Source organism: Sus scrofa, chromosome 13 (assembly GCF_054392235.1).
Source record: "Sus scrofa isolate SSC_HxYL_T2T_F1_AM1 chromosome 13, Sscrofa_HxYL_maternal_Yorkshire_Landrace_v2.0, whole genome shotgun sequence".
Lineage (NCBI taxonomy): Eukaryota > Metazoa > Chordata > Mammalia > Artiodactyla > Suidae > Sus > Sus scrofa.
This window is the reverse complement of record NC_139395.1, coordinates 99,633,759-99,659,845: the sequence shown is the minus strand read 5'-3', so window position 1 is coordinate 99,659,845 and position 26,087 is coordinate 99,633,759. Positions and strand designations below refer to the sequence as shown.

The following is a 26,087-nucleotide window of genomic DNA, read 5'->3' as shown; positions in this document are numbered from 1 at the left end:
GTCCATCAGCCATATAAATTAAAGAATACTGAACTATTTAGCAGAATATGTAAGATGAAGCTTAAGCTTCAAGAGCATGGGCATACATGATGAGGGGTTTAAGGAGGAAGAGGAAGAAGAAAATGCTCAAGAAGATGACTGGATGTGGTGGCCTGCCCTCTGTGGGCAAAGCTGGGGACATGAGCAAAGACAGGGAGTCCAAGAGGCATCTGGGGCAGTGATGAGACAATTATTCTTGATTTACTCCGCAAACGCCAGCCTCAGTCAGCTGCACATGCAGTCTCAAGAGGGTGGGCCATTGGAAAGTGAATTAATCTGGGTGGTATCCAGTGTGGGTTGATGGTAGGCATGAAGGTAACAGAATGCCCAAGAGTTGGGAGCTTGGCAGACACCAAAGAGTAAAGCAAGAGAAGAAAATAATAAATGGAAATCTTACAAAGAGCCTTAAAATATTAAGATGGCAACAGAATTTCTGAGCTTTCTGGTCTTATAATAGAAGTTGGAGCATTTTTATTTAAATCCTAATGGTTAAGGTCACCCCTGCAGACTAGAAGATTTAGAATTGGCAAATGTGTTTAATTGTGGGAAACAAAGACGAGGCACCACTATCAGCAAATGGGCTGACAATTTTGTCAGCCTTCCCTAAACTCAATGTGTAAGTGAGCAACCATTAGTGAGCGACCTTTAGTGGTCCTGCTCAGCGACTGGTCAGCATTGCAGTGGGCCCTTCCCCGCAGCAAGTGACAGTTAGTGAGTGACCGTTGGCCCCTCCCCCTCCCTTTCCTTTGTATAAAAGGAGCCTGAATTTAGACTGAGGCAAGATGGGGTTTTTTTGGAGACACTAGTCTGCCATCTTCTAAGTCTGCTAGCTCTCTGATTAAAGTCACTATTCCTTGTCCCCACTCATCTCTGAATTTATCGGTCTGTCCTGCAGTGAGCAGAGCAAACTTGGGTGAATTTGCAAGGTAATCAGTGTCCACTCTATAACAGTTTGTAGGCCCAGGCTTATGGTTCATGCATTGTTAAGAACTGCAAGTGAATGAAGAAAACCCAATACATGCCATTCATATTTTTGAGGATCTTTGCTTTGCTAGTTAAGAGAGTTATTTTAAAAAATGAAAATTGGTGCAGACATGAGGGAAAACAATAGTTTCCCCCCAAAATTAGAAATAGAACTAGCATATGATTTAGTAATTCCACTTTTGGGTGTTTTTCTGGAGGAAATGGAAACACTAACTCAAAAAGATATATGCACCCCTATGTTATTATTGTAGCATCATTTACATTAGCCATGACGTGGAAGTAACCTAAGTGCCCAATAATGAAAAAAATCTTTTTTCAATATATATACAACATGTATATGTATACAACGTGTATATGTATATGTGTGTATATATATATATACACACACACATATAATGGAATATATCACAGCTATAAAAAAGCAGGAATTCTTGCCACTTGTGACAACATTGATGGACCTTGAGGGCATTATGCTAAGTGAATTAAGTCAGAGAAAGACAAATATTGTATGATCTCACTTATATGTGGAATCTAAGACAACGAATGAACAAAACAAAACAATACAGAGGAGAGATTGGTGGTTGCCAGAGGTGGGGTGGGGGTGGGGGATGGACAAAATGGGTAAACAGGGTCAAGAAGTACAAACTTCCAGCTGTAAAATAAATAAGTCGTGAGAATGCAATGTAGAGCATGGAGACTGTATTGCATATTTGCTAGGAGATTAGATCTTAAAAGTTCTCATCACAAGAAAAATAAATTTGTAGCAATGGGAGATGATGGATATGACTAAAACTTATTGTGGTGATCATTTTGCAGTATACATGTGTATTGAATCATTGTGTTGTACATCTGAAACCAAAATAGGTCAATTACACCTAAATAAAAAAATAATAAATTGAATTATTTTGCGGATAACTATTGTTATTGTTTTTCCCAATTATTGATATTATGAACCAAATATTCAGAATTATTCTGATTGCTCCTATTTCCTGACCTATGAATAGTAATGTTATATGAGAACATTTTGTATGTCTTGTGTTAGGATCCTGTATTAGTTTTTATAAAACAAACATAACAGTTTACAAAAGAAGCACTCTTATTTGCAGACTATAATTTTGATTTTCAAAGAGCCTTAACATCTATTGGTTTGAAAATTATATTTCTACTCAGTTTATTTTATTAATGGCTCTTTTGAAAATCCTAGATTATTTACCTTAAATTAGGAGCAACATATAAAATGTAAGGTAGATGTGACATTTCAAGTAGTGAGGCAGTAGATGAAACTTTGTTAAGGTATATGAAGACAAATCATTTGATTTATCTTTGTTTTCAATGTCCTTTTCAACCTAAGTATTTATGGCTAACATACCACATCTAGAATTTTCTTTAAAATACACCATCTTTCTTTAAAATAAAAAAATGGGGCACAAATCAAAACTAATGGCAGAATGTTTTTAATTAATGAAGATTCATTTTCCTGTTCTCCATCTTGGACATGTTTGGAATTTTCCATAATATAAAAAGTAGAAAAAAACACATATATTTGCATGTATGATGTAGACTCTTCTTTATTAACAACTGCAAAAAAATCAAAAGCTTATTTTACTAAATATATCAAAATTCCTCTTTCTGGCACTCATTTACTTTAAACAACCCTTCCACTCTCTATATCATTAAGGATAGGGGGTTTTGTAAAAATTTCTTTGCAGCTTTCATAATGTTTTACAGACAAAAAATTACAATAGGATGATGACATCAGGTTTTTTTTAAAAAAGCTTCCCCAAACCAGTGTGTGAAATCCCCTACAGTAGTCCTTGATCCCTGAAAACTCAAGGAACCAAGAAGAGAGGCACATGTGGCTCAAAGCATCTTATAAAATGTGATTGGTCTCATGATGCACCTCAGTGGAAACAGATAACTTGATGGTCCTCTCCTATGTCAGAGAAGGATATTCGACCAAGACTTGGCTAAGCCAAAATCTTCCCTCCCATTGCAGCACCTGGCTGTCCTCTCTCCACTTGATCTGCCCTCTCTTACTCACTACATCTTCACCACATGACAAGCAATGGGCACACAGCATGGACAAAGCTAGCATGTCAGGATGAGCTGCTTCAGAAAGTTGGAATTGTGATTTGGGGTCATTCATGGGCTTTTGTGATGTATGTCAGATGATATTCTGATTTCTTTTTCTTTCAACTTTCCAGGTAATTCAGATCTATGAGCCAACTTGGAGTTGATTCATTTGGAGCATCCACCCAAATTCTGAGTTTTCTTAGGATCTGGGTTCTCCTGATGTCTTAGAATCGAGTGTCCCTCGGAATTTGTCACAGGATCAAAATAAAAATTAAGCTGTCTACACATAATCTGGGGGAAAATTAAGGCCAAACATTTTGATACAAAAGGGAATAGGTAATCCCTGATGGCTCTGCTTAATACACAAAGTGGTGTCATATATTAGAGGCCTCCACCAGGGTATAATCTAGAGGAAAAAAGAGAAAGAGACATAATAGACAAAAGAGACATGACTCTAGAACCTGATTCCTTAAAAGAGGGACTTAGTCCATTTCCATCCAAATATCCTGTTTTACATTTATGTTTGAACATAGATAGCCTTATGAGTATATGATAACATTTCTATAGGACAGTCTTAGAAGAAGAATGAGGAAGGGCTAGGTAGTCATAGGATACATGCATTTAAGACACTGAGGGACACTGGCAACTGGTCCTGCAGAAGAGGGCTCACCTACTCCTATTTTTTCATTCTTACCCTCAACCCCTTCTACCCACATCCTTGTATTAACAACCCCACCTTTTTTTTTTTTTTTTTTTTTTTTTTTTTTTGTCTTTTTGCCATTTCTTGGGTTGCTCCCGTGGCACTTGGAGGTTCCCAGGCTAGGGGTCGAATTGGAGCCATAGCCGCCGGCCTACACCAGAGCCACAGCAACGTGGGATCTAAGCTGTGCCTGCAACCTACCTACACCACAGCTCACAGCAACACCGGATCCTTAACCCACTGAGCAAGGCCAGAGATTGAACCCACAACCTCATGGTTCCTAGTCGGATTCGTTAACCACTGCCATGACAGGAACTCCTTGACAACCCTATGTTTTAAACATTTATCCTATTATCTGACACATTACAAATGCTCAAGAAATAATATTTTATGATGCAAAATTGATAAAGACTGATATATCCAGAAAAGATAAAAACATGAATTTGAAAAAATATATGCACCCCAATGTTCAAAGCAGCACTATTTACAATAGCCAAGATCTGGAAGCAACCTAAATGTCCATCAACAGATGAATAGATAAAGAGGATGTGATGCATATATACAATGGAATATTACTCAGCCATAAAAAGAATGAAATAATGTGATTTGCAGCAAGATGGATGGACCAAGAAATTATCATACTGAATGAAGTAAGTCAGACAAAGACAAATATAATACCACTTATATGTGGAAGCTAAAAAAAAAAGATACAAATTAACTTATTTACAAAACAGAAACAGACCCACAGACATAGAAAACAAACTTATGGTTACCTAAGGGGACAGGAGGAATGGAGGGATAAATTAGGAATTTGGGATTAACATATACACTCTACTATATATAAAATAAACAGGAGTTCCCATGGCTCAGCGGTTAATGAACCTGACTAGCATCCATGAGGATGCAGGTTCAATCCCTGGCCTCACTCAGTGGGTTAAGGATCTGGTGTCACCATGAGCTGTGGCGTAGGGTGGCGGTTACAGTTCTGACTGGAGCCCTAGTCTGGGAACCTCCATATGCTGCATGTGCAGCCCTAAAAAGGAAAAAAAAATTAATTAAAAAAAAAAAACCTCTGCTTGCATCACATTTATAAAATAAATAAATAAACAACAAGGACCTATTGTATAGCACAGGGAACTATATTCAATCAGTATCTTGTAATAACCTATAATACAATAGAATATGAAAAAATATATGTATACACACATGCATACATATGTGTAACTGTATCGCTTTGCCATATACCTGAAACTAGTACAATATTGTAAATCAATTATACTTCAATTTTTTAAAATTGATAACAGATTTTCAATTTATAATGCATCATGTTTTACTTTATGATTAACCGCAAAGGTCCTTGCTAAATGACTATGCATGTGAGTTCTTATTAGAATATTACTTGATATCACACTTATTATTAAATACCATGCTGTAACTCCCAAAATTCCCAGGGAACATTGGTAGAATGAGAAAGTCGGGGAGAATTGGAGGTTACCAACTAGGTCCACAATTTAGCACTAGCAGCAGAGCACACAAAAACACAAGTCCCTTCACATATTCCTCACATCTCCACAGCCAGGGGAGGTGATATACCAAATTAATTCTGAAGGCGAAAAATGAGTGTCACTGGGTGAATAAAATTGGGAAAAAAAGTATTAGCATGAAGGAACATCTGCTACCATCACAATGAAGTACTGGCACATAGACCATCTTAAAGTGACAATACCCACAACAATGAAATTAATGTGTGGACAGTAGACCCGGTAACTGCCTTTATGTACCTGTGCCCTCTTTAGCTGCTTGCTAACACCCTTAGCCCAGTCCTGTGAATCATTGGAATTGCTGCAAAAAATGCCAAAATAACCTCTGAGAAGCAGATGGTTACGAAGGCTTCTGTCCAGATGCCAAAACCCCATATGTTGCCAATCTGTGTTTCCAGCATGCACCATTATACTTAAAATTATATTTTTCCTTTTCCTGCCATGTTCACTCTACCATAATTAAGAAGGTTCTAATACTTTTCCAGAAAACAAGAAACATCACAGCCTGTTTGCCTTCCTTTTATAAATAGAAACGTGAAAAGCAAGTGTCAGACACCCCCAAACCTTCAACCTAAGCTGCAACTCGACTATTTGGGACTCACAGCAGTGGTCTTCGTGGAGTCTTTTTATAATTTTTTATTTCAACAGAGTCATTGTCTCCCCTGGACTCACCAAGCAACTCAGTATTGAAAAGTTTGCTCCTTAATTCTTTTCCAAGCCTAGCAAACCAATAAACAAAAAACCCAGTAGTTTCAGGAAAGAAACTAGTCATAGAATTTTTACTACCCAGAACCAGGAGGGTGAAATTAAGAGGCAAATTCTCTACTTTAGAGAAATACTTGGATTTCTCAAGCCAGCATTGTTGGCTAATACCCCACGTGCCATGATAGCAAAATGTTTGGCACCATCTCAGAGGTTGAGCTTTATGTACCAAAACAAAGCACTTTGATCAGCACCCAAGGTTACATGTTACAGGGACAACTAAAATATTTCCCAAACCCAGCTGACCCTCTGAGGAGCCCAGAGATACCATTGTTCAGAGGTCAGTCTTTCCAACCATCAGTTTTTCTATTGACTTGTTTACTTGCTCATGGACCAGAATGTCCACCCCCTCCAGGGTCTGGCACCATTAGATGTGGAAAATGTCCAAAATTTCACAACAAGTTGTCTATTTCTGCAACAGTCAATTTGGCATATTTACATGGTGTTCCAATGCAGGGCTTTGAAGCTACCAATCATTATAAACAGCATTCTCTCACATTTCCCTTATGCTATTTTCCTAGGAATCTATGCACCATACCTGGAAAGGAAATACCATTAAACGTCAACCTTTCAACAAATAAAAAGGAACTTAAATTACTTTCAGAAAATATTTTGGAGTTGTAGAACAACGTGTTCATTTTATTAGTAAATCTGAAACTTTTTTTTTGTCTGTTTGGTATGGGGTGGCATGATGTTTTTGAAAAACTCAGATTACACTGAGATATGTGAACCTGAATCAGCAATTTAAAAGTAAGTATGACATTTTAACTACATTTTAATGGTTAAACCATGGAAGTGATGCTGATTTATATCAAAATAACTTTTGAAGGTGTTTTTCTTGCCTGCAGCTATTTGGATACCTGACAAGAGGGAAATAGGAAAAGAGTGAGCAAAAAGAGAACGATGTTTTTCCGTTTCTGTTGTTTTGTTTTTGTTGTTTTAGGGCCACACCCAAGGCATATGGAAGTTCCCAGGCTAGAGGCTGAATTGGAGCTGTAGCTGCCAGCCTGCACCAAAGCCACAGCAGTGTGGGATCCAAGCAGCATCTGCAACCTACACCACAGCTCATGGCATTGCCAGATCCTTAACCCACTGAGCGAGGCCAGGGATCGAACCGGCATCCTCATGGATAATAGTCGAGTTCGTTACCGCCGAGTCATGAAAGGAACTCTTTTTTTTTTTTAACCAAGAAAAAAAAAAGTGAGTTGTGGGTTTGGAGTTTGTTTGTTTATTCAAATTAGTGTTGATAACTGTGTTGGAAAGATCTAAGTGTAATAGCCAATATTTGGACATGTCAGCATGCAGGGTTCTAGGTTTGCATTTGTTTCACAAAAAAGTTAAGATTAAGGATGAAAAATTAATGACAAAAACTGTAACATATAATTTCTATCTGCATGTATGCCTGCCCTCCCACTGTCACATGATTTATGTTTAAGTTCTGCTAGGACTCTTTAAAAAAAAAAGAAAGAAACTGAAAAATTCTGGAAGATTAGATGTAAACAACAAAATCTCAGAACTTTTTTTTTTTTTTTTGTCAGCCTTTCTTCTCCCCAAAGAGAGAGAGGAAAATTGCAGACATATAATTACTTTGAGAAGCTAACAATCATGAGTTAAAGGCAAAGTCTTCTTAAAACATGGAACTTAAGGGAGTTCTACTGTGGCTCAGAAGTAACGAACCAGACTGGTATCCATGAGGATTCAGGTTCGAACCTCAGCCTCACTCAGTGGGTTAAGGATCCAGCATTTCTGTGAGCTGTGGTGCAGGTCACAGATGAAGCTCAGATCTGGTGTTGCTGTGGCTGTGGTATAGGCTGGCAGCTGCAGCTCCGATTTGATCCCTAGCCTGGGAACTTCCATATGCTGCAGGAGTGGCCCTAAAAAGACCAAAAAATTTTTTAAAAAGTATAAAGAAAACACTGAACTTAAATATATTGGCCTCTATGCAGATAATGAAGAGCTAAAATAAGTCCAAGTATGGATGAACAAAAATTGAGATGGATAAATATTAAGTTCTTGTTAGAGAGTTGTGTTTTATTTATAGTAATTTTTTCATTGATTTTTGCTAATGACTTCCTAATAATTTTTCTTTCTTAAACTTAAATCTCCAACCACACTAAAATTTTTATGTCATAAAAACACTTGCCCCATGGCTATGAGCCTATGAACGGGCTATTTCTTCTGGGGAGAATGTGTGTTCCTTATAATCCCTAACACATAGAAAACTAGCCCACGGGGAAGTTTCTTGTTCAGATAGAATGAAAGAGAATCCCGGAGTTCCCATTGTGGCTCAGTGGAAACGAATCTGACTAGTATCTATGAGGACACAGGTTCGATCCCTGGCCTTACAGAGTGGGTTAAGGATTCAGTGTTGTTGCTGTGGTTGTGGCATAAGCTGGCAGCTACAGCTCTAATTCCACCCCAAGCCTGGGTACATCCATATCCCTTGGGTGTGGCCCTAAAAAGAAAAAAAAAAAGAATCCTGATACTAACCTAGATATGAGATTTTTTTTTAATATCATAAAGGTGGCAATTTAAATTAGTGGGTTAATTATTTGGTCCATAACTAGTATTGGAAGAATATGCTAATTATTTGGAAAATAAGTAAAACTAGACCCCCTCTGCCTCATGCCTTATTCAAAACTAGGGTCCAGTGGTTTAGCAGTGTGACAGTGTAAAACAAAACCATACAACTATTAGAAAAGCATTTAGGAAATAATTGTTATAAAAACCAGTTACAATGTGGACATTTATGGAAAAAAGCAATAATAAATACACAAGATGACAACCTTAATAATGACTGGATAAATGTAAATCAAAATATCTAGTCTATACTAATTATCGCTTATCATGTCATAAACATGAGGGGGGAAAAAAGTCACTCAAATGTGGCTGAAATTCTAAATCAATATAAGGAATTTTTTTCCTCTTTTTAGGGCCACACCCATGGCTTATGGAAGTTCCCAGGCTGGGGGTCGAATCAGAGCTACAGCTGCCAGCCTACACCACAGCCACAGCAACATGGGATCCAAGCCACATCTGCAACCTACACCACAGCTCATGGCAACGCCCAATCCTTAATCTATTGAGGGATACCCAGGATCAAACCCTCATCTTCATGGTTCCTAGTTGGGTTAGTTAACAACTGAGCCACAAAGGGAACTCCTAAGTCAGTAAAAGGATTTTAAAGGGCAATTAGACAGTGACTTACAATTCCAAATGTGCATACATGTCAACTTAGAAACTTTAGTTTTGAAGAATCTATCGCATAGATATACTCCTACTGTGTACAGAGACAGTCATTGCAATTTCATTTTGCTATAGCAATGAAATAAAGACTACAAAAGTCCATCAACAGCAGATTGTTTAAATCAATTAGAATTCATCTGTACAGTAAATATCAGACCGCTATTAAGATGAATAAAGTATATCTGTATTTCCTGTGTTGGGCAAATATCCAGCAAATACCCATAATATGTTTTATGTTTTAAGTCAAAAAAGTATGTTTTATGTATCGAATGGTTATACATACAAACACAAAAATGAATTTTAAAGGTACACGTATTATAACTGTACATGTATTCTTCAACCTGCTATGTGTCACTTCCTTTTAGAACTTTTCTCAATATCCCTGTGAATATGGTCTTCACCTCTTAAGTCTTAAGGATGTACCTATAATTCCACTGTCATCACACTCATAGTTTCTGATCAAATAAAAGTTAAAATGTTTTTTGGTGGACATAGGGTGCTGAACATTCAGAAATGTAAGTTAATTTGTCACGCCTCAAATACCAAAATCACATTGGAAAAAAAAAAATCAGAGGCAATCCTCCAGCAAATTCTTGGAGGCTCCACTGTTTGCCTAGCCTGTCTCCAGATAATACAAGATGCAGAGATAATATGTCAAGGCATGCCCACAGTGTGACACTCCCCACTGAGAGCAGACAGACTCCTTGAAGGAGACTGGGGAACCTTCTCTGCTAGGAAGCCTATCCCTTGTAAGGGTCTCTCATTTTAAAAGTTCTAATCAAGTGTAGGCACGTGGGGGTCAGAGAAGGAGGGTGTCAGTCCTTGGGCATGTTCTGGCAGCCCACAGCAGGGAAGACTGTTCAGCTCAAACAGATGTTCCACACTATTTACCTAACATCTGCTCTCATCAACCCAGTTGTCAGACAGGATTTTACAGACAATAATATTGTGCCAGTGACTATAAATTTGAAGTTCTGCTTGGGTTGAGGAGGACTGATTAGAAAGTGCATAGTTTGAAAGACAAGCAAACATGTTGATGAGTCAAACCAAAGTAACTATTCACATTTAACTAGTATTATATATATGTATGTATATATATATATATATATATATATATATGCATGTATATATATATGTATATATATATATATATTAGTATTATACTAATACTAATATATATATATGCCACACCCATAGCATGCAGAAGTTCCTGAGCCAGGGATCGAACCCACACCATAACAGTCATAACACCAGATCCCCCTTAACCCTCTGAGCCACCAGACAAAATTTTTAAAATATCAATTCAGATTTTAGAACATCTCAATAGTGAAGCATTTTCATAAAATGATAGGATTATTCAAGATATCTGATATCTTTAAGATCTCTCATGAACCACATCAATTTTCTCTGTAAAAGTCAATGATGGGTCACTAAGAGCAACCTGAGAAAAAACTGTGGTATTTAATCCTTAGAGATTTTCCTCTAACTTCTAATTCTTTTCTAACCACCATCTCCAAGTTCAAATACAAAATCACTGAGCTATTTAAGAGTTTAACAGAATTCAAACCCATCTGGCAAAAAGCTCTATTTTGACAGGTTATAGAAAAAAATAGATAAAAAACTACATACATTTTAAATATACATTATACATGTTTGTTGGCATGTGAAACACAATGTGAAAATCATCACAGATTATACCTTAGAGTGATGATACAATATTTTTTTCTGATGAGTTACACATTAAAAAAAAAAAAAAAAAAAAAAAAAAAAAAACAAAAAAAACTAGCCCAAGTGCAAACTGGAATAAGACAGGGAAATTTTTTCTTAAAATCTCTTAGGTATCTTCTAATGCAGTAGTTCTCAAAATGGGGTCCCTGCTTAGTAGCATTAACATTTTCTGGGACCTTAGACATTCTGGGGGTGGGGCCCAGCAATATGGACTGAATGAGGCTTGTAGGTGATTCTGATGACCACTCAAGTTTGAGAACCACTGTTCTAATGGTTCTGATTTTACAGGCTCTGATAAACTCAACTTGGGGTAAGCTGACTATATGTGTTACCCAAGGTCTTCTTTCATAGGACTTTTACATTGTCAGACTAAGCTTACTCAGTATCTAAGAAGAAATCACTTGGTCATTCTGGATGCACGTATATATATTTTAAACAGATAAGTATTTTCATAAACTATGGTGACAGTGGAATATATAAAAAATCTAACTTTTTTCTGATTTATAAATTATTAAATTTGAAGTTTCTTAAATTTAACAATTGAATTCATTGATTTATAGTTAACAGTTCATCTCTATTGAAAAAAAAACATATAGGAGTTCCTGTTGTGGCTCAGTGGTTAACGAATCTGACTAGTATCCATGAGGATGCAGGTTCGATCCCTGGCCTTGCTCAGTGATTTAAGGATCCGGCGTTGCTGTGAGTTGTGGTGTAGGTCACAAAGGCGGTTCTGATCCTGCATTGCTGTGGCTGTGTGTAGGTCGGCCACTACAGCTCCAGTTTGATTCCTAGCCCAGGAACCTCTATACGCCGGAAATGCAGCCCTAAAAAAAAAAAAAAAAAAAAAAAAGCAAAAATACATAGTAATTGGGCCCATCCCAGTAGATTTCAAATAGTCATATCTAAATGAAAACTGGACAATATCTGTTCTCATTATAAAAGAAAGTGATTGTAATATAACTCTTCCTTGACTTCACCTCTGCTTCAACTTTTCTCTCCATCACAATGATTAGATGATTATTTTCCTTGATGTCCTCAAATTATTAGCAGCCTTCTATGAAGTGAGCATTTCATTTACAATACAGATGAAAACCAGCAGTTTCTTATTGTACTTATGTTAAAGGATAATAAATCTTTCTCTTGTCGCAGCACAGGATACAGTTTCAGTCTCCAAACTCTCTAAGCCTTCAATGAATTTTATATATAAAAAAAAAAACCACAGTAAAAAGTCAATTCTCACATTTCTTCCCCAAATTCAAACAAGATTAATCAATAAGACAAAAGGCATAAGAACCTACATATAAATTATGAGTTTTTGCCATTATGGCTAACTGAATTTGAAATCACAAATAACTACTCCCCCCCCAAAAAGTCTTCCCCAGGTACACTGTAGACCTGATTATGAAGGAATAATTTTTATTCTATCAGCTCCAAATACTTGAATAGAAACACTAATTCTATTGTAACTTAATTCAAATGGGTGAGAAGTTCAGATGATTGTATACACAAGCAAATAAAAGCAATAAATTAACAGAAATTTTCTATAATTACCAGTGTCTAGAACATCATTAATTTCATTTTTTATTCCTGATATGCCTCAAATCCCCATGTTAATATTTCTAAGATGAAAGCCAAGTAATAGGCCATTCTCATAGCAATCTGTTTCAACTCGCTTTTTACTATGTCTCTTCAATTTAGTCTTTTAACCTAACATATATAAGTATTACAAACTCTGGGTTAAATCCTTCATTTGATTCCTATACATATGATATGCCTTTAAAGATTCAACTAATCAGAATTTTCACATTCATAATTAAATAACTTAGCCATTATAATTAAATTTTTCTTTCAGCTCATCTCTCAATTTAAATGTCAGACTAAAAGTAATATTCATCTTTAGGAAAAGATAACACATATTAAAATATTCAGCATGATTGGGGATTACATAAATACTTGAATTCCTGAAGACTAAAAGGAATAAAAATGATTCCACCATATGAATATACACCTTATGGGGGGGTGCAGGGAGGCAATAAATAATTTAAAAATAGTATTTAGTGTCTTTTTTATCAGCATAAGTCTCTTTCCTATTTAGCATTGGCCATGCTGGGAACTGGTAGCAGTAAAAAGGAGAAAGCTGCCTTTGCAATTTGTTTCTCCTCTTGGCTCCTCTTTGCCCCTGAGCCTGACATAAGTTGTAGTTGTCACCAGCAGCTCAGGTAGCAGACAGAAACCTCAGCCTGTTCTGAGACCTTGCCAGGAGCAGCAATTGTTCGGCACCAGCGGGTGTAGGAGAGCGGCTGGCACTTCCATCAGAGCATTCTGTGTCCAAAGACAAACCTCTATTAATGGTGCATACTAATGATCTTTACATTTTAATTAGAAATGCTTGAGTTAAGATCACTCACTGAAAACTTAATGAGCAAAGGAAGGCTTTCCTCCTGTTCCTCTGCTTTTCGACTACAAGAGAAAGTAATAAGCTGACCTGAATCGGGTCAGAGCAAATATCAAGAAAACTCATTAGAAATCTGTGATTTAGTCCAAGCTGGAAATACCAGATATTTCCACTTCAAAGCCAAGAAAACATGGGGTTAGCAAAGGGAATCGTCCGAACAAGTCTCTTCTCTCTTGCTTTTTCCATTCACTCACACAGGCATATTTGACTTTGCCAGAGCCAATCCTTTAAATATGTAGGAATCAAAAGCCACACGCCTCTATCAATGTCTATAAAGTCGCCATCAAATTTGAATATCTTCCTAAGCATTTTGAGAATTTTGTTTCCTTTCTTTGTCTAAAAGCCCGAAGTATTATACTAAATATTCTCAGATTTAACTCTTGATTATTGTAGTAACAAAAAAATAGATTTAATACTTTTGGAAAATGTTTTTGGAAACTTTCTTTTAAACTGAAAACTAACTTTTCTTTCAAAAACAGAGACAAGATATAGGTAGTTTTAAATTATGATTTTATTGGGAAAAAAATTTCTATGCGGCTCTGCTTTCCCACTCTCAATGACTTCTAAGACATCATCACCACCATAGAAGCTTTCAAACTTTGACACTTAATAAATAAGTCCTCAAATATGGAGAAAAAATTGTCAAGTCCAGGCTCCGCTCCAGGGAATGGCTTTGAGCCTCTCCTCCAATGAAAACAGAGCAGAGGTGAGCAGTTTCAGCTATTTCACACCTATATATAATTTCAACTCAGCAAGTTAAGATGTTGTCTCAGCTTTCCTTCCTCAAATATGTGGAACAGGGTTTCCTGAAGTGAGGTTTCCTGATGTCTGGTGGTCCAGTTGTCAATCAGGTGGTCTTCAAATAATATGGAAGCTTTAAAAGAAAAAGCAGTGAAATGATTATGCCAAGAAGCATTTCAGAAACACATAATGGGAAATGGGAAATGATTTGATCTTCACAGAAATCTAGTCATATATATGATAATCATCACCTTTTGGAAAGTTGTTGTAGGTGCTGAGAATATGTTGATCAATTCTTCCTGTCTATTCTTCAATGAACAGTGTATTTTTGTCTCTGCTGATGAGTTTTTCCACCATTTGTGATATATTTTTCATAATTGAGAATTTAGCATTTTCTATTGTAAGTATCATGCTGAGTTAATGCCCCTGTTTGAAAACTTGGATCAATGACTCAAAAAGGGTTCAATGATGCATGAAAGTAATAATGACAATACTAATAATTTCTACAACTCAGAAGGTCATATGAATAAAAAGAGACTGAAACTCCACTGCAAATATAGAATATGAGTTTACATATATCCACATATGTGAATCTGCTGGCTTTCCATAAGCAGATGAAAAAGAAAGTAAATATCTGGAAATGGTTGTTTTGAAGAATCAGCAAAACTATTGGATAGCCCAATTTTATTTTCTATTTTAAAACTTTTTCCAAATAATGCCATAACACATAGAAGCTTCATTTCTAAATATAACAAAATGACGTCTTATGAAAACAACTTGAGAAAACACAGTACAAACATTTAATAATTCTTTACAAAATAAAATTAATTTTGTCACCTGGCCAAAGAGCAACTAGAATTAGCGTGGTAACCTGGACAGTGATCCTTCTCACAAGCCTAGATCTTTCACTCTAATAGCACATTTCAGTCTCGCTGGTCTTAAGTGCTTCCCATTTAAATCCATGGTTTTCTATTTAAGATCCTTGTGTCATCTTTTAGATAATGACAGGTGTCTCTTACTTTCCAATAGTTCCTCTTTCTTTTTTTCCTATCAAATTTATTGTTTGGGCTTGGTCCTCTAGCTGAGTTGAAGAGTTGCTGTAATAGTTAGCATCTTTGTCTTAGTCTTGACTTTAAGAAGTCTTTAAAAGTTATAACATTTTCTGTGACACTTGCTGAAAATAGCTGATGGATACCCACTAGCTCCTGAAGGAACTTCCCTTCTGTTCCAAATAAGGAGTTTTTAATATTAACTGGTATTAGATTTTATTAATTGTTTTTGAAGAGCATCGATTAAGATAATTATATGGTATTTTCCTCCTTTAATCTGCTTCTACAGAGAATTGCATTAGATCTCCTGATGAAATATCCAAATTCCTGAGATAATCCCTTCTTGGTCTTACCTTCAATACTCTGTTGCAATTTCCTTGATAATAACCTACTTTGAATTTCTGCATTTATGTTTATAATCAGAATACTACTAGAAGTTTGCCTTTTTTGGTATTAAAATCATACTGCCTTGGTATTACTCTAAAACAAGCCTTAGAAAATTAATTAGATAGTTTCCACTCTTTTTTAATCATCTGGAAGAATTTCTAACATATGAGAATTACTGATACTTTACATTTTTATAAAACTTAAACCATCTGGCACAAGTTCTTCCTTTGAGGGAGATTTCTGACTGTTTTCCATTTCTTCTGCCGTTATCGATAGTTTTAAGTTTTCTACTTCTTTTTGAGTCACTTTTTTACTTTATATCTTCTTAGAAAAATAGTTTTTTCTCCTAGAGCTTCAAATGTATTGGTCCAAATCTGTAAATAGCATTTTCTTCAAAATTGTTCATCCCCACAGTTCTAGTTAATTGCTGTGTTTCTTCTTTTCTATTACTGTTTCATTATTATTCCTGTTATTTTTGTCCTTGATCAGAGTTAGCAAGTGTTTGTCAATTTTGTCATCTATTCATTTTATTTTTAGTTTACCTTTTATTTTAAATATATATATAAATACTTTTATTTGCATTAATTCCTTCTTCATATTTTCTTAGCCATTCACTTATTCATCCAATATATAAAAATTGGGACATAATTTCAATTTGTCCCATTGATAATGACATTCACTTTGATCACTCAATTAACATGGGATCTAAATATCCTATTTATTGTCAAGATTTTATTTATTCATTTATTTAATTGTATCATCAAAACTCATGATTTCTTATTTTGCCAATGGGTTATAATCCCTTAAAATTAATAATTATCTTGATACTCAAATTGAACTTGGTTTGGTTAGTGGAAATCCCTCCAAGAAAGCTTTTGAGTTTTTTCTTCTGCCACATGATGACTCAGGCTTATCAAACTTCCCCTGCCCCATCCGTGAAAGTAGCATTTCTCAAAGGAGCACTGGATCTTCTTTGCAGAGAATAGTCATCCCAGAGCCCTTTCAGGGACAGATCTAGGGAATAAATGTGAGAATACCCTTAATACACTCAGAGACGCACATGAAAATCGACACATGTAACTATATTTAATTCTATAGTTACCTATTTTTATTCAACTATATACTGAAGGCCATGAACTCACATCAATACTGTTGAATCCAGTCTACAGAGTTCATTCTAGTTTTCTCCCTTGTTATATTTGTAATGCCTTTTCCAACCATGAGAAAATGATTCCCATTATCTTTAGAATACTTGTTTATTTATTTATCTATTTATAAATTTTATTTTGGCCATGCCCTTGGGATCAAACCCATGCCACAGCAGTGACCTTGGTCTCTGCAGTGAAAAAGCTGGCTCATTGACCTGCTGCACCACAGGAGAACTCCTCTTTAGAATACTTATTTATTTGATGAATTTCTCCATATACACAGCCAATATCCCATTTCTGGATATTCCCCATCCAAGGACTCCAAAGCTAGCCTGGATGTCCTCCTTGGCTCACTCAGGCTCTGACTCCCCATGGTAGATGCCCCCATGTCCATGTCCATGAACATCTCTCAACTTGCTGGGATTCTGACATGGTCCACAAGACCACCCACCCACATGAATTCCTCTCTCACGAAGCATGCTGGGCAACCCTTGGAGGCAGGTGACCTTATCACCCTGTAGGACCCCTGACTCCCAGCTCACTCTAGCTCCCCATTTCCAATGACAGGGACACCTTTATCAACACCATCTGAATTATTTAGGGAGGAAAGGGAAAGAGGAAGAGGAAAAAACTGTATTCTACGCTACAATGAGCTTTCCTCAGTATTATTAAAAACCCAGGATAACTTTTTACTAAGTATTTATTTGCTCGTGTCAATCAACAAACATTTATTGACCACCTGCTGTGTACTCAGCTGAGGCAATATGAGAGAAATATGAGAAGGTTCCTACTCAAAAATAGATGAGAAACTAAACATAGAGTAGAATAACAAAGGTTCACTATATTTTCCATAACAACAGAAGCACAAAAAGGAAAATCTATAACTATTAGCTTCTCAAATTGTCATAATGCATAGTTTGCTTTGAGGTAACTTTTCCAGGCCTTGATGTCTAATGCCTTTCCTCCCAATGCCATTGACACTCCCTTAGCATCAAGCTTTTTATTAATGCTTCAGAATGGCTGGTGGTAGGTTTTCTTCTGTTAAATTACTAGAGCAGACACCATTGTTATTTTGGTAGCACTGTCTTCAGAACTAAAGCATAATAATGAAAGTCATAGTACAATGTTTAAAAAAAAATCATCACTTAAGAAAGAAAATAGAAAAAGAGATGTATTACAGAGTAATCCTTAAAATGTGCTCACTGTAGGCTGGTCTGACTCAGACATGCAATTTATATTTTAAACGCCATTTTCATAAAGGTCTACACTCATCTGGAAAGTATAAAGCATAGAGTGTGGCTCCATGTTCTGGCGGGGAGGGTGAAGGTCAGACTGTGGAGCCCAGCAGTCTCTACAGGAGAAATGAAAACAGAATGAGGACTCATGGGGCAAGGAGAAGCCAAGGAGCCAGTGGTGACAAAGGAAGATGCAGTCCGGCTGGGAGGCCCAGGAGGAGTGGAGGGAAAAGGAAGTAGATGCTGCCAATCGCTCCTGTCACCACAACTGTCATCAATTTTGATGGTTCAGAAGGAACTGATACCATTTGTGTCTTATTCTACATGGATTTTTTAAAAAGTCAACAACAACAACAAATAAGGAGCTCCCTAGTGGCCTAGTGGTTAAGGATCTGGCATTGTCACTGCTGCGGCGTGAAAGTAATCCCTGGCTTGGGAATGTCCTCATGCCATGGCTGTGGCACAAAAAAGAGTGATTACAGTGGATGACAGTATTATGTCACAGCTGAAGGCCATATACGACTACTGTCCACAGCAACAAATGACAACAAGATCAGTTATTGTTGTCCCCGTTACCGCTTTTCTCAAGATAAATATGTAGAAACAATTATGGAAGCGATTATTCATGCCTTTAAATTTCACAAGCATGTTTGAACTTCACTCTTGCTTTCTATAGGAATGACAGAGACTCAGTACTTCAATGAGCAAGGAACAGCCTTCATTAAGGTACAAAATACTTCCCTCCAAACCCCAGAGGAAAGCAAAAGCTGATTCCCGAATGCTGTGGATGTCCTTCCCTGCATGGTCTTCACTTACTGCAAATGTGGTTGGTCCTACATTCCTTAAATGAGATCTTTGTTCACACTGCCCAGGCTCTGCCCTTTTCTCTAAAACCTCCCTCCAGCAGTCTGCCTCTAGGACTCTGCCTCTTTTGCCCAAATTTTTTCAATTAAGGCAAATTCTGACCCAAACTGGATTAATGAGATTTTCTCTCCTGAGAGGCTAGTGTTAGGACTCACAGACTCCTGTCACTTACCTGATGACACTGAATTTTTAAGGACTTCAAAATGTGGGGAGTGGGGAGATATGCCTCATGTTAGTATTTATAGTCCTTGCATGAAAAAGCAGAGGAAAGTGACCTACGATGTGATGACAAGGTGAAGCAGATGGGCTGAGAAAGGGAGATTGTTCAGGGAGAAATGGAGGGACTCCGGTCTCTAACCTTTCAGTTCTGGACCCACCGTCTACCCTTCCATTTAGTAAAATTCCTCTGGATCCTTGTAAACATCCCTTATGTTCACCCTGCCTTTTCCTTAAGCTGGCTAGGATTGGACAGAGTTAAGGAGAGCTTTTGTTCTATGAACGTGTATCTGTCATTGCTTTATAGGTCTTATCTCTGACTCTGTGACCCTTTGTCTTAAGGGGTAGCAGTACATACATAGAAATACCACTGACAGTTTTATATTCCTGTAGATGGCTACTATTAGATCACTGAACACCCAGAATCACAGACTCATTGCTTAAGGCCTCTTCTGCACCCAAATTCAATCCTATCATTCCTGGAGCAGGTGATCCAAGGAGTAGAAGACTTAGATTGGAAAGTTCTATCAACAACTCAGAATATCTCCACTTTGAGACTTACTAGAGATCTCAATGTTTGTTTTTGGTACATGTCCTAAAAAGCCCAAGTGATCTTATTAATGCTATGGAATATGCTGAATAATTCATTTGGGCCCTCAAAGAATTGCTGTAAAAACCACTGGTTTAATTATGTCAGAGACACTGCAAAGATCTTTAATGTTCCCTTACACTGAATATATAAGAGATTGCCTTGATTAAGCTAAGCATCCTAGCTTTCTTTTTCTCTGCCCACTTTTATTATTTGGCTCTTATTGTTTTGTTTTGGTTTTCATGTTTCTTTGTTGCTGTTTTGTCTATTTTTTTATTATTTATTTTATTGTTTGTTTTGTTCTGTCCAATTTTCTTATCTCTGTATCTTTTATGGTGAATGTATGCTTGAATAAAAGAATAAAAACAACAGTGAAGTCAACCATTGAGCAGAAACAATTATTTTCAGGTTCATCCATTTTGCTACTATATCAGCCAGAGATATGAAGCCACCATGAAATGAAACATCACTCAGACCAGAACCTACTGGACTCTTTTCTATAAGATTAACGATACCATGTGCCCCATCTCGGGGGCCTCTTTTAGGACTTTTTTACTTATGTATACAATTACTGAGCATTTTCCTTCCATGCAGGACACAGACGTAAGGAAGAAAAATTCCTTTCACTTGAAGACTTTACAGGCAGTGGGAAGACAGACATGAAATTTGCTAACAAGAATATAAGAAAATAAATGTCCATCAACAGATGAATGGATAAAGAAAATGTGGTGTATATATACATAAGGGACTGTGACTCAGTTATGAAGAATGACATCATGCCATTTGCAGCAACACGGATGGACCTAGAAATTATCATATTAAGAGAAGTAAATTAGAGAAAAACAAATATATTACACACGAAATCTTTAAAATGATACAAATGAACTTACTTGTAATACAAAAATACAAAAATAGATTCGCAGACATAGAAAACAGACTTATGGTTACCAAAGGGGAAAGGCTGTGGGCGAGACAAATTAGGTATTTGGGAATAACAGATACACACTTCTAAATATAAAATAGATAAATAACCAAGGTATGGCTGCCTACCAGAGGGAACTATATTCAATATTATATAAAACTGAATCACTTTGCTATACACCTGAAACTAACACAACATTGTAAATCAATTATACTTCAATTTAAAAAAGAACATAAGAAAGAACAAAATGGGCTCTAGGAAGGTAGGCACATTTGCATAAGACAGAGGACAGAAGTGGCCATGAAGGAAGAATAGACTGTGAGAAACCAAGGACATCAGGATGTCGCAGACCAAAGAGATACCCTGAGCAAAGCGGCAGTTCCCTAAAGGTTTATCTTTTGTTTATGAAACAGTGAAAAGCCAGTCAGGAAAATCTTGATTTGTTAGAATTTGTTAAAAGCTTGATCTATGTGGAAAGTCATGTTTGGGAGTTCAGACCTAAAATACATCGGACAATACACATTTCATTTATAAGACTAAGCTTTCATGATTTCAAATGCTGCTTAAGTGAAAAATAATGTAGGAGTTCCCTGGTGGCTCAGCAGGTTAAGAATCTGGCATTATCACCACTATGGCTCAGGTTACTGCAGTGGCGTCAGTTCCATCCCTGGCCTATGAGCTTCTACATGCTATACATGTGGTCAATAAATAAATAATCTAAAGAGAAGGAATAAAATGAGAAATTTCAGGAGTTCCCATTGTGTCTCAGCAGGTTAAGAATGCTACTAGTATCCATGAGATGTGGGTTTGATCCCTGGCCTCATTCAGTGGGTTAAGAATCCAGCATTGCTGTGAGCTGTGGCATAGGCTGGCAGATGCAGCTCTGACTGGACCCCTAACCTGGGAAGTTCCATATGCCACAGGTACAGCCCTAAAAAAAAGCAACAAAAAAAAAAAAAAAAAAAAAAAAAAAGAGAGAGAGAGAAAACTCAAGCTGGGATTGATGGGAACAGAGGTAGAGAAAACATACTAGAGGCCTAAGCACTGAAACCTGTTATTGTTGTTGTTGCTGGGGACCCAATATGACTTCATTCATGAGCTGAACAGTTTCATGTTCTACTGTCTGAGCCAGCCAGTTGCAACTGTTTAAAAAAAAGAAAAATCCACTATATCCCTTACAAATCTGTGCTTGAGATGGGATGTCTCCTAGGTAACTGATCTCCTCTGTGCCAGATGGTCAGTGTATGTCTATGCAGACATCACACTGTGGTTCTCTCCCTTTCTGGAGTCATATGCCAGCATGAACCTCCTTTGGTAGATGAGAGCATGTATAAATTGCCATTTCCATAAGTGAGGTTGGTGTTACCTTATTTTCATTTTATAGTAAATCTATGCATAATTAATAATGTTAAAAAATCATCAATTGTTCATTTAAAACTCTTTTAAAAATAAACTAGATATGAAAACATTTTTTCTATCACCTAGAAAAGGTTCTTGATCCAACATGAAACAAATTAACTCAAAAAATAATTTGTAGTTTTTACCCCAAGAGCTACTTCTCTCTTTTTTCCAGAGGATTTATATTTAGCAAACTACATTGCTTCTTGTCAATGTGTGAAAATATGCTACAAGGAGACACATAACTAAAATTGTCAAAACGAAGCTACTGACAGCACATTTGTGTGACAGGGCAAATCTAGGCTGCTGTACTGTGATAACAAAAGCAGCCCAGTCAAAGGCCACGGGGCAGCTCTGCTAACACCATAGTTTGGCATCGTAGAACAGCACAATGCAATTTTCACATGTCAAGGTGAACACGTAATTTAAAGGGCAATTGTGTGACAGTTGCACATTTCAATTTTTCATTTATTTAAAGGATACCTTCTAGTAATGGATACAGTATGGAGCAGGGAGAGGTGAGGAGAGCAGAATCCCAGTGCCCAACAATGGGAAAGACTAAGATAAATTTAGAGCAAAGGCATTTGCTTTTCAATCCTCTCACACAGTCATCCAAGGACTTCTCTCTCACTGCAGCCACAGAGAGCAGGAGGAAAATCAGTTCTTGTACAAGCAAAGCTCCAGGAGTGCCTGCTTATTCTTATCATGTATTTTGTTTTGGAAACCATGGTGAAACAACAAACATCATCTTATCCACTGGAAATCGGTGTCGCTCCCCACCCCCGTCCCCCTTTTAGCACCATCCCTTGTGCGGCTGCCTTTGATCTTCTTTCTTAATATTCTTCAGCAGGAGACTTCAGGGAAATTGATTACTGAAATGTTTGCAGGCAGATATGAAGAATTACCAGTTCTTACAGAGAATTCGTGTGGTGACACATTTACGACGTACACTTACAGAGAAGCGCTCCTATCCAGCCAAGCAGAGATTGGAACAAGATGAAAACATAACCATAACAACGTCCTGTGAGGCCCACTGTTCGCCTGCCAGCTGGGTCTCACCCTTCTTCTGTGGAGTAAGCAAGCAATGGGGGAGGTGGAGATGCGTCTAGACTACAGTCTCGAGCCTGATTCCAATGGACTAGGGACAAAAGGGTTCTGCCCACTGTCAGGTGTCCTGGGAGCAGCACTAGGCTCTATGGGAGTCCCCCTACCATGATTCGTCACCTCAGAGACTCTCTAGGCAGGAAGAAAAAAAAAAATCCACCCACAATCTACTATTTACAAGCCTGGGGCTTCTCCAAGTTTATCGCTGGAGGCACCAGATGCTCACTTAAGCCCCTTCTTTCTGAATCCGTCTATAAAGGGGTTGACCAACAAATAGTATTAAGTACTTAATCACCACAGCAATGACCTAAAAGTCAGCCTTTCAACAATTCACTTAGTGGAAACAGACTCATACTTGAATTAAACAAGGAGAGAACTCTAGGAAGGACATAGTCCCTTTCTATAGAAGAGGGGCAGAGGAGGTTTAATCAACATTCTTTTGAGCTGAAGCAATGGATTTAGCATTGTACATAAAATTAAGGTTATCAATTTAATAAGTTAGGTGATGCTTACTCTGAGCATCCTGATTCTACCCTAACAAGCAGAGGAGCACCTGTGAGAAGTGGCAAATGTAGACTGAAGCAGAACCAATCGAAGTAAGAAGAATTATCTGAGAAGCAGAGAGGAAAGAGGATGAACACTCGAGCTTAGCAGAAAGAGTGTAGTCAGAAACCAGACTCTGGGTTCATATCTAGATTTGCTATGGGCTGCATAAGCACTGAACCAGGCACATAATCTCTCTGTGCCTCTGTTTACTCAGCCATAAAGTGGGATGATAGTGGTATGTGCCACAGTGGGGTGTTTTGAATGAGTTTAATGAGTTCATTCCTGTGAAGTGCACAGACTGTGTTTGGTGCAGAATAGGCCCTCAGAGTCTGTAATTGTTAGTTCTTAGTGAAGGTGGTATTAGGAAAGCTCAGCAGTTGGGAGTATTTGAGTAAAAGCAAAGGCTCTTACTCACCAGGATAGACCCAGAGGGGATCACTCTGTTGTAGTCTATAGTGAATAACAGACATTTTTAAAAAAAGTATTGAATTGCATATAGTGATTTTAAAAATCTCTTGCAATCTGTTTTTATCACTTACTGTTAGTGAACACTTTACCAAGGAATTAAACATACAATTCATGCTATAGCTATATTTTTTATTTGCCAGTGTCTTATTATCACACACAAGTTCTTTTCCATTTTTTATATTAATAGATATAACAAGAAGAAAAATATCGACTAAAAACAAACAAAATATATTATTCATGACTGTGTCCCTATATCAGTGGGGATGGTTCTTTGTTTAGGAAAATATCTGAAAAATCCTCTTTGAGCATGAAGAATAACAATTCATTTATGGTCTGAAGGAAGAGGAAATTATGGTGAGGAAGTGAGCTGCCCTGCATAGCAGAGGGAAAGCTGTGTTTTGCCCCTGGCTTGCCTGAGGAGAATAGGTGAGGTTTGGGGGTAGAGAGGCTCCTCAGGGGAGGAGAGGTTCATGGTTAGAAGGGTGTGGCATAGGATGAGGTTCTATGAAGGATACATCCCAAGGGGTGGGATAATTTCCTAGTCATGGTGAAATTCAACATCAGTGTCAGAGCGCTTTCTGGTACCATGCTCTACTTCCCATTGGTTATCCCTGGATCTCATCATCTCCAACAATACATTTATAACAATGATAACACAGGGGATTAAAGGAAGATACATGTCCAGTGTGGAGAAAACAAGGTCACCAAGAAAAGTCAACAGACATTGTTTCTAGCAGTGAGATTTAGTGGTGTTACTAAACTATTCTGTGCATCAGTTAATTTGAAAATGGTGAAAACGTCACTTATTTCATAGAGTTGTAATGTAAAATTAAAATGCTTAGACAATGACCAGCAATGGTATATATATGCTCAATAAATGTTAACTATAAAAGTCTACTCCATTGAATATCCTTTTGCACATGCATGGTTGGATGTAGTGCCTTACAAAGTCACGAAAAGAACCAGTCAGAATAAAATCAGGTTTTAACTGCCCTGAAGGAAGAAATTGGGATCAAGCAAGAATTCAAGCTAACATACAAACACTAGAACAGATATGTGATTAACTAAGTATAGTACAGACATACCTCATTTTACTGTGCTTTGCAGATTACCAACTGTGTTTTACAAAGTGGTCTGTGGCAACCCTGTGTCCAACAAGTCTATTAGCACCACTTTTCCAGTTTGCTCACTTCATATCTCCCTGTCATATATTCATACTTCTTAACAATATTTCAAACTTTATGATATTTTTATGGTTATCTAGGATCAGTAATCTTTTTTTAAAAAGTTTTACTGAAATATAGTTGATTTACAGTGTTGTGATAATTTCTGCTGTACAACAAAGTGATTCAGTTATACACATACACACATCCATTCTTTTTCAGATTCTTTCCCCAGATAGATTATCACAGAATATTGGGTAGAGTACCCTGGGCTATATAGCAAGTCCCTGTTGGCCATCATTCCATATCAGTGTGCATGTGCCAATGGAATCAGTTATTTTTGATATTATTATTGTAATTGTTTTGGGGCACCGTGATCCATGCCCATATAAGAGCAAAATTTATTATTAAATGTATGTGTTCTGACTGCCCAACTGGCTATTCCCCAATCTCTCTTCTTCTTCTCAGGTCTCCTTTTTCCCTGAGACACAGTAATGTTGAAATTAGGCTGATTAATAACCCTACAATGGCTTCTAAGTTTTCAAGTAAAAGGAAGATCTGCATATCTCTCACTTTAAATCAAATAGTAGAGATGATTAAGCTTAATGAGGAAGGCATGCCAAAAGCCAGAACAGGCTTAGGGCCAGACTTCTTACACCAAAGGGTTAACCAAGTTGTGAATGCAAAGGAAAAGTTCTTGAAGGATATTAGAGGAACTACTCCAGTGAA

General features: G+C 37.2%; 1 protein-coding gene and 1 long non-coding RNA gene across 2 annotated transcripts in view; one reads left to right on the top strand and one right to left on the bottom strand.

Annotated features, from left to right (window-relative positions):
* Nucleotides 1–789: 789 nt before the first annotated feature.
* LOC146397516 (uncharacterized) lies at nt 790–25,090 on the top strand. The gene is made up of 3 exons (XR_014824090.1): nt 790–965; nt 6,621–6,849; nt 22,925–25,090. It is a non-coding gene; the product is annotated as an uncharacterized LOC146397516 (long non-coding RNA).
* Nucleotides 14,022–26,087, bottom strand: part of DIPK2A (divergent protein kinase domain 2A) — a 226,833-nt gene continuing 214,767 nt past the window's right edge. Inside the window, exons 3-4 of the transcript XR_014824078.1 lie at nt 14,521–16,719; nt 14,022–14,402 (exon numbers count right to left, since the gene is read on the bottom strand). The gene's annotated coding sequence lies outside the window, so the exon portion shown is untranslated. The remainder of the gene's footprint in view (nt 14,403–14,520; nt 16,720–26,087) is intronic.